Source organism: Coccidioides posadasii, chromosome 7, assembly GCF_018416015.2.
Source record: "Coccidioides posadasii str. Silveira chromosome 7, complete sequence".
Lineage (NCBI taxonomy): Eukaryota > Fungi > Ascomycota > Eurotiomycetes > Onygenales > Onygenaceae > Coccidioides > Coccidioides posadasii.
Genome location: NC_089413.1, coordinates 36,464 through 46,300, shown reverse-complemented (window position 1 = coordinate 46,300; position 9,837 = coordinate 36,464).

Below are 9,837 nucleotides of genomic sequence, written 5' to 3'. Positions count from 1 at the left end.
GCATTTTGAATCAAGCAAAAAGGGAGCTTTTGTCATTGGATGGTTGATCGAGAAACTGCCCAAGATAAACGGGATGTATGCAGGTGTTGTTTTGAGCAAAGCAAACAGTGATTGCGATGACTTCAGACCAAACCACGGGAAAAGGCTGAACCTAGAGTGGTATCCGGTTCCGGGATTTCCCGTCCCGGTCCCAGATTCCCGTCCCAATTCCCGTCCCGAGGACGGGATCAGGTTGAAGCTCAGCTTAATGGGATGGGACCGGGTTGTTTAACAGCATATTGGGACAGTTCCGTGGGAATTGGGATTGGGATGGCATTGGGACCGGGATCAAAATCTAGCTAGTAGGACGGGCCCGGGACCTGACATGACAAAATGGGATAGGACCGGGATTTCAATATTGTATATGGGACGGGACCAGTAAAGTGTAGGATGGGACCGGGAACCCCGGTCCATTTGTGTTGTCAAAAAGTAACGAAATTTGGTAACGGTCCTAACATAATTTTATCAATTTATTCAACTTCGGAAAAGTACCGAAATTTGGTAATGCTCTTTGCATAATTGGATCATATTGCAAGCTATTAGCTACTTGAGTCTATCATCTATTGATAACGTTGACGTATTTCCTGTTCCTCATCTGGATTGAGTAGTGGATTTAGCAGGCTTGCAATCTCTTCCCGTACAATCTCTGGGGTATCTTGATCATCTTGATTGTCTTGGATGACTTCCTTGGCCAACTCCTCATGCGATATGAGTGCTTCATCCAGCATATGCACCTTATCTCCATGTTTAAGCAGCATGATCTTCTTGATTGTAGATGCATGGAGCCGCGATCGTCGATAATGACATGTATCCCGAGCAACATTGAAAACCCGTTCTACCCCAACCCCTGTCAAAGGTATAGCCAGAATGTCCCTTGCCATCCGAGCAACAGTTGGAAAATCAGGCTCTAGCATCCTCCACTGTTCCAGAATTGGAGCTCGAGGTGATGTCAAATTCTCGTCATTTAAATATCGCTCCATTTCATTTTGGAAATTTGCTCGTCTTTGATGGGGTCTCTCAAAAATCATTTGCTCAATATCCTAGAGAAGTTAGCAGAGAAGAAATCAGAATAATACTTATAACAAACATACATCATTCACATCAAGTATTACTTCTCTTGGCTGTTCATATTTCTCATAATGCTTTTTGTAAAACCTCAAAATATATTGTCGGTATGTTTCACGCTCATCACTGGTCCAATCCTCTGAATCATATGCTCTCATGCGGCGTGATGGATGGAGGGCAGCAGCTACAGCTAGCAGCTCACCCTTTGGATGCTCAGTATCACCATAGTATTTCTGGAATTTCAAGTTGGCAGCTTTGATAGCTTCTTGAATGTTCTCTCTTGTTGTCAACTGTTGGGCCTTGTCCTCCTCTCTTTCTAAATGCTGGAAAAGATGATTGTACGTTGCCCATACCAGATGAATTGTTGGGCCTGTTGTTTTGGACAGTACCTTGGTAAATCGACTGAATGGCTGCAACAGTCCAACCATATACTCTAGCTGCTTCCAGTCATGGTCCAATAAGCGAAGCCTTTGGTATTTTGGTGATGAGTCCTGGATCCATAAGTCCACAGCTTGTCGAAGCAACAAGGCACGAACACACATCTCATAGGTGGAATTCCATCTTGTGCGAACATCTTGGATCATCTTGCGCTGGTTCTCTTGTTGATATTCTCGGAAACGTGCAGCGAGTTGGGGGGAGGCATTGGTTGCATTGGCAACAAGACGAATCTATTGTCAAGCAAAGATTAGTAAATCAACTCAAGTATATCAAGACCGTTACCAAATTTCGTTACCTTTCTAAGAGTATTTGCAAATGTGTCTGTTGATGCTAGGTCATCAGTAATTGAGCTCTCATCAAAGGTAGTGGGTAGAGCATCATTGTCTGGCTGAATCTTGAGATTGCAAACCAGCTCTCGAACCACAAGTTGAATCACATGAGCAAGACAGGGTATTGTCCCACTCTCTGCATCCCAATCAGTTGTCTTGTTCAACTGCTGCAATGCTGGCCTCAACTGATGTGTAAGATGTGCTCGCATGGTACCATTGTTTGATGCATTGTCACTTGTAATTGCAAGAAGATTGCTCTCAAGCCTCCATGCTGCTAGTGATTGTTGGAGAATCTCTGCCATATTCTTGCCAGTATGAGCACCCTCTAAACTTTCAAAACCCAGTAAATGCTCACGGTACTCCCAATCCTTTGTAATGTAATAACCATTAATTGCCATAAAGGCAAGGTTATTGGGACTTGTCCAATTATCCACTGCCAGAGATACCTTGGTTGTTGGGTCATGGTCAAAGAGAAGATTTCGGAATAGCTGATTGTACATATCATTCATGACCTGATATAATGTTCCTCGTGTGGGTATCTGTAAAGCCATTGCAGGGTTGAGCATGGTTATTAATGTGCGGAATGCTGGATTCTCAATAGCACGAAATGAGAGATTCAAGGATATTAATGTTTGCACAAGCTGCCGGAGGAAATTGTCTCGATTGCATTCAGGAACAGGCAGATCTGAATCTGTTCGAGGACGCTTCGGAAACTGTTGCTAAGACACCAGGACCGTTACTAAAATTCGTTACATTTGGGAAATTAGGATCCATGACCTACCATCATGTTAACCAGAGTGTTACCCTGTCCGTCACCAGTTTTTGTACAATCTTTGCTCGTTAAATGCTTCTTCAGACCACTTGTACCGTTTCGAGAAAAGCTTGGATGGCTGAGAAAGGTTTGGCAATGCTTGCAAATCACCCCTGGAGTGCCCTTAGAATGCTCTGCCACCTGATCAAATTTTGACCAAAAATCAGAATGGCGTTGCTTTGCCTTCCAGTTGGGGTCACCACGCTTCTTATCATTAACCAACTGAGCAGCTTCAGTAGTCAACCACCAAGTAACAAACAACTTATGATGCAGCTCCTTCCACAATACAAATTGTTTTTTTCCATGTTGAACTATGGTCAATTCTGAAGGAACCTCTGTAGATTTTGCTTGTTTGCTGGCTTCAGCCATTAGGTTTTTCTTTTTTTTTTTTTTTTTCACAATCAAATTGATTTTTCTCTAAGTTCTGCCTTAGTCAAAAAAGTAACAAAATGTGGTCAGAGCCCACGCAAAATTTGACAATCTCTAGGTAGTTAGCCTCATTTTACTCTGTAAGTACAGCAACCAACTACAAAATCTTCTTCTTCTACAAAATGGAACATTCTTCTTCAGGAAAATAAAACATTTTGCCAATTTAATGGCACCCCATTCTCAAATTAATATGAAAAAAGAACTAAAAACCTAACTTCCTCCCCTAGGCATCAATAATCCAATCATCCTCCGCCTCATTGTCCTCCTCATCATCCTCATCAGAGGACACCACAACCTCAAAATCATCTTCCTCCACCTCCTCTGGGGCAGGTGGGCTGTTGTTGTCTTCACTCGGACCCTGTAATTGGCCCAGGAATCCCCTCATCTCCTCCTCAACCCCCTCTCTCGACACACCGACCGCAGCAAGACAATCATGACCATGGGCCATGACCTTGGCCTCAAGCCTGGCTATCATTTGGCAGAATCGGGCCTCCCTACGTGCAGCAATAGGATGCTGCGCCTGGCTTGTTTTGGCCTAAATATGTCAGGACCGTTACCAAATTTCGTTACTTTTGGATCCTACCTTCTTTTTCTGCCGAGCTTCATTCTCGGCCTCTGTGGCCTCTTCTCGGCGACGCTTCTTCTCTTCCTCCCTCTCCTTTTGCTGAGAGACCATGAGCTGGTGCTCATGGTACTCCTTTGACTTGCCCTTGGCAAATCGCTTGGCCATCAACTCTTCAATGGCTTTATCTTCAATCATCTTGCGATCCTCCTCGCTGCTATTCTGCCTGCAATGGATGTCAATATGATTCAACGCAAACCACTGAGGGTGCATACCACTCATGTTTTGCTCGGATCCTCTTCAGCACGTCATGGCGTGCCTTGCGATCCGCCTCTCCTGCCTTGAATATGTCTTTTTGATGGCCTTCCAAGGCCTGGCGGTGCTCCCGTGCCGCACGGGTCTTCTCTCTCATTGAATATTGTTTTGGCCCCATCTTCACGATCGTATGCGATGAGTTGAATTGCTGGCTACAGGATAATGAGATTATAGAGTATATTGACCAAGTACTTGCATAGGATGGTTACTATACTCATTGTTTACATTCTACAGGCACGTTGCTATGGGCAAGCTCAACGCGTTGTTGCTATGCTGGCTACAGGATAATGGGATTATAGAGTGTATTGACCAAGTACTGTAGGATGGTTACTATACACATTGTTTACATTCTACAGGCATGTTGCTATGGGCAAGATCAACACATTGTTGCTATGCTGGCTACAGGATAATAACATCAGGTCAGTCTCTCTTCTCTTCTCTTCCTCTTCCTCTTCTTCTTCTTTCTCTTCAGGGCTAACGTTGACGATTCCCCCCCTTCCCCCCAACCACCTTTTTATTTACTGCGCTTCGACGTCCGCGCGTACAACGAACATATACTGCGACAAAATGGGTCGCGTTAAGAGGTGAGTGCTTGCAGAATACTGCTCTGGCGCACATTGTTTACTGACAAGATGTTAGTTTTCCCCGTGCACGTCCATTTCGCACAGCTGGAGAGGAGCGGCACAAGGCCGCATTGAAAGAATGGGCCCTGAAGAAGGGCAATTGGCGTAAAGCCAATAAAGATGTTGACCTGGCCAACTTTGACCAGGAGAATCCCGCCCCCGCCCCCCCGTTCAAAATTGGAAGGCCGGCACTCGTATGTCAAAAAGTAACGATTTTTGGTAACGGTCTTGATGCTAATTGGTGAAAATAGGTGCCATCAAGGAAATCCGCCACTTCCAGAGCTCTACCGAGCTAATCTTGCCGGTGGCCCCGTTCCAGCGATTGGTTCGGGAAATTACTTTGTCCTGTCACCAAGGACATGAATATCGCTGGCAACGTACTGCCATTGAGTCACTTCAGGAGGCGGCTGAAGCAACCTTGTGCGCTCTGTTTGAGTGTAAGTCACCCTTAGCAATGGCACCAACAATTATACTGAGTAATATAGGCTCTGTTATGGCAATGGCGCACCGTAAGCGCGTTACGGTCAACGCCGACGATATGAAGCTCGTTCTTGGCATCGGTGCCAAAATCGGGTCGAACTATTTCGGCCCGATTGATGCGCCTGATCGCCCCGCCCCTGCCGCCACCACCCGCCGCCTGCGTGCTGCCCCCGCCCCGCCAACTACCGCTGCCGCCGCTCCACCACCACCGCCACCGCCCACCACCGCCTCCCTGCCTCCCCCCGGCGCCGTCAGGGTCTCCGCCCGTCAAATGGCGGGTATTAGAGCCCCTGTCCGGTTCACAAAGCCGGTTCTGGAGGAGCAGGAGGAGGAGGAGGAGGAGGAGGAGGAGGAGGAGGAGGAGGAGTGGGAGGAGGAGGAGGAGGGGGAGGAGGAGGACGATGATGATGATGAAGATGATGACGATGATGATTAACTTGCCATTTAGGCAGTTCCTGTTTGTTTGCTGGCTTCGGCCATTAGTTAGTTTTAATACTTTGTTTCTTTTGACAATCAAATTGATTTTTCTATGGGTTCCGCCTTCATCAAAAAAGTAACGAAATTTGGTAACGGTCCACACAAAATTTGATCAGTTTGACTCTTCCCTATGAATTTGACACGATGGGACCGGGAATCCTGGTCCCATCCCGGTCCCACTATGGACCCGGCCGGGATGGGAAATGGGAGTCTACCATCTCTGCTGGGATGGGATGTGGGACATAATTTTCTATTTGAGGATGGGACCGGGAAATAATTTCTGGGATAGGGATGGGAACGGGACCTCAAGCTCTTGAGTGGGATGGGACATGGGACTGAGATTTCATATTTGGGATCCCGGCTGTTTCTAAATTCGGGACCGGGACCAGGTTCAATGGGAAATGGGATCCTGTCCCGGTCCCGAATACCAGCCTAGCTGAACCTAACTTTGATGGGCGGGCGCCAAGACACGATTAGGCGTGGCGAAGCAGCCACTACCTTTGCACAAAGCGAGTCACATAGCGGGGAGTAGAGAGGTTGACATGAGGGTATGGGCAGCAATTTGCACCTCGGAGAGCATTGACAAGGGCCAGCGATCTCGCGAGTTGGACTGAAAGGGTTCGGCTTACCAATGCCACCTCCCCATGCAAACATGATGGCGGTTGCGAGAGAGAACCTAACCCCGCGAGAACCTGCGGGGGAACAAGACACCACAAGACTTGCACAGAAATAGATCGACACACAGCTCCCAGACGACAGAGCTCGTTACGGGCAGGTATTAGAATTTCGGTTGAGATCCAAGGCGGATACCTTAGCAACCCAAAGCCAGATTTGGTATTCGGCGGGGCTATATTCAAAACAGCGTTTCACCTGAAGCTGGAGTATGGGAAAAGGGAGCGAGAACCAAACACTGGGCGTAACGTGGGTTCAATGCGGTAGAAAGGGCGTGATCCTGGGCCTGAAAGACGGTGCCGCAGGGAGAGAGCAGAGGGAGGGGAGAGGATGAGTCCAACTGACGGCCCGACAGCTTCTCAAGATGAAGGGAGCTGGTGTGTGGGATGCGTGTTAAGATACAAGGATGGGCGAGAACGGAACAGGTTATGGGTTGCTCCACAAACTTTACGGGAAGAAGAGGGTTTGATAGAGCTTCCCAGGTAGCTTGGTCAATGGGAGGGAGCGAGATGGGAGCGAGATCGTGAACCTGACAGTCGAGAATTGTGCGAAGCCCGGGCCATTCACAGTCTCCCAGATGGCGGATGAGCTGTCGATTGAGCGGAGAGCTCACCAACTCGCCCGCTGCGCCGCCGTGACGCCGTGACGCCTTGGGCTTGCTGTAAAATTACAACGGCCAGCGAACCGTTGGACAGTCCTGGCGACCGCCATTGTCCAGTCAGGCTGCGTATCATTGGAAATATTGGTAATCGTGGGGAAGCTAACTAGTTACCGCGCTAGCGCCAGCTGACTAAATCCGGACCGGAAACTCCGCCCCGCGCCTTGCCGGAATAGGCTAGCCAGAAACCAAACCCACTTTCCGCTTCCGGCAAGCTACTTGCCGGTGCCATACCGGCTGCTGTGCTGCGCCGTATGTATCGACTTCGTCGCTTCGAACGTCGCCTCAGCGCCTCCAGCAAACAGCGGCACGGCTGCGACGACGTGAAGCCTCCTGGCATGTGTCAGTGAGATGGCCGTGCTCACGAGCGGAATAGGATTTAGCCCTCGCACACCCACCCACCAGCAGATCATGGTATTAACTACACGCTTAACTCCATAACTAATGCCAGGTTATCCGCCGTTTGATGCGGGCCACGCCAGTATCGCCGGCGGGAAACCCGTGGCGGACAGGTCGACAGTCCATCCTGTTTCCGGAACCGTCCTGGCGTTTGGCCTGACTACGCCGTGTGCTCTTTTCCTGCATCCTTACAATTTAACTACTCCGTACGGAGTACATATACGGAGTATGGCGTTTGCCAGCATTCAGTGCAGTGACCCGGAAAATCAACGCAGCCGCAAACCTCTCTTCAGCTCCCAATCTTCCCAGAATGTTATTCGATGATTGTTGGGTGGTGATATGAAGCTCGAAGGTCTTTCACTTCGGAAGCTAGTGATGGGTCTCCCCCCCGTGATACCTTTTTTTTTTTTTTTTTTTTTTTTTTTTTTTTTTGGGATCATCGCGCCCACATTCAAAACCTATGCGGATTTCGCGCTGCCGTGCGGGTAACTGTATACTTCTTTTGTGGGAGTTAACTCCCTCAACCCTCCTCACTTCCTTTCTTTCCTTTTTTTCCTCTGAAATTTTCGTCATAAAGATACTTTCTGATCCGCGAGACCATCAGCTGGACTTTGGGGAGGGATCCCTATGTTTCCTGCATCCGGCCCTGAGCCAGTTAGAATTATTCCAACGGCCATTGCATCTTTCTAGCTTTTTTTTTTGCATGGTCTACTTGGCAAAAACCACTCTGGAATCATCCATTGATGCCAGTGTTTCACCCTTCAGACCCGGGGGAGCTGATCTGCGCCTGTCCGTGTCATTCATCATCCCAATGGGCATCAACTTTCGTTATAAGATATTTATATGACTCCGTGATGCTCACACTTAACGGCTTCTCTTCCGCGCTGGGATTTTCAGCATCTCAGACTTTTATCTCCCTGGTAATATACCCGATGAGCCTTTGTTCTGAGCCCAAGATCTCTGGACCTCCCTGGAAGGCAAGAATTACTTATTTACTGCCAGGCCCACGGAAAATTTCTTATCCTTTGGGATATGACAACTTGTGTCGTCACTATCTACGGCCTCTCACTTGGTCTACTAAATCCGTTTCGTGCCTGCCATGACTATCCCTGCGTTCATTTGCAATTCCTCTCCGCGCCAGGAGGCTAGAAGTATTCCTGCAAAGCAAGAATTTAATCAACGCTTAGCACTAAGAGTTGTCGTAGCAGTTGGAGCTTTCGCTTTGGGCTCTCTTGTCCCAGGATTGTGTATCCTCTCTCAACAGAATAGAGTTGCAAATCAGGTTTCAGCAGTGGTAGACACTACCACATTGGGGACGTATCTGGGAAATCTTTACGAGATTGCCTGCGAACCCCAACTTGGCCCAACTTTACTTAGTTGGATAAAGCCAAAAAAAAACAAAAAAAAGAGGAAGAGCTTATTTTCAATGCACAATGTACCGAAAATTTACAACCAGTGATTATCCCGCAACAAGGCATCGATAGAGCTCCTCTTTGGTCTTAATTCGAGTTCATTCCCATCAAGAAAAAGTTATTTAAGATCCAGAGTGGTTGAGCTGCCAGGCGCCTTGTTGAGCGACGGCACGCGGGTTCATAGGGAAAATCGGCGCCTAGTCAACTCGATGGCATAGAAAAGCTCTACGCACCGTTTTGAGGAACATGGAACGCTGCCACCATTTCTGTACTTGGCACCATTGACAGGATCAATGTAACTAACCAAGTTCTCCGCCGCAGATAAGCACGTAGCACCCTCCCTGATACTGCGTTCCCTGAGCTTCTCAAAGCCTCTTCCTCCGAGTCTCGCCAATCCTCTTCCGGCTACCTCCCCAGAATTAATAGATCTGTATTAAATGGTACGCTTGATCGTCCTGATGGTTCGGATTGGAAAGTCCTGCTTATAGTCCGCCACGCTACAATCCTAGACACACGCGGAGTTGCAGCAGTAGTGTTATTATACTTCGTGGTCAGGGTGCGAGCAATATTCTTTCCTCCAAGACTTCACTACAGATCACAATATCGGTGCTATCCCGATGGAAAAAACGCGCGTCACACTGGTCGAATTGACCGCAGATCGAGGAAGTGATCTGTGTGATCATATTCGGCCAATACCTGATCTCGCTGGGGATGGGACTCTATATGATGAGATGTGTGGGATTGTGAGATTACGAAATATTGCCACTTTGATACCCGAAAATGTATATGCCTATCAAATTGAAGACCGTTTCTGATTGTCCAACGTGTTCGAACTATATCCTTCATGTAACACCAATTCTCTTTCAAAATTTGATGTAATTTTCCTAGATTTGCTGACAAGAAAAAAAAATATATTCTAGCTACTTTTCTATACTGACTAGAAATATAGTCAGAATATTTTCTACTACTATTCATTATTTACTTTCCTACAATCAGGCCAACTTCAATATAGATTTGTTGCCTTTCGTCTTGAGATAGTATTTAAACATCACCTACGCCAGCGAAGAGAGACTAGCGATAAGGCTCGGGTCGGGATGAGGCAATGGCTTGCACAAAGTTACTGTACCA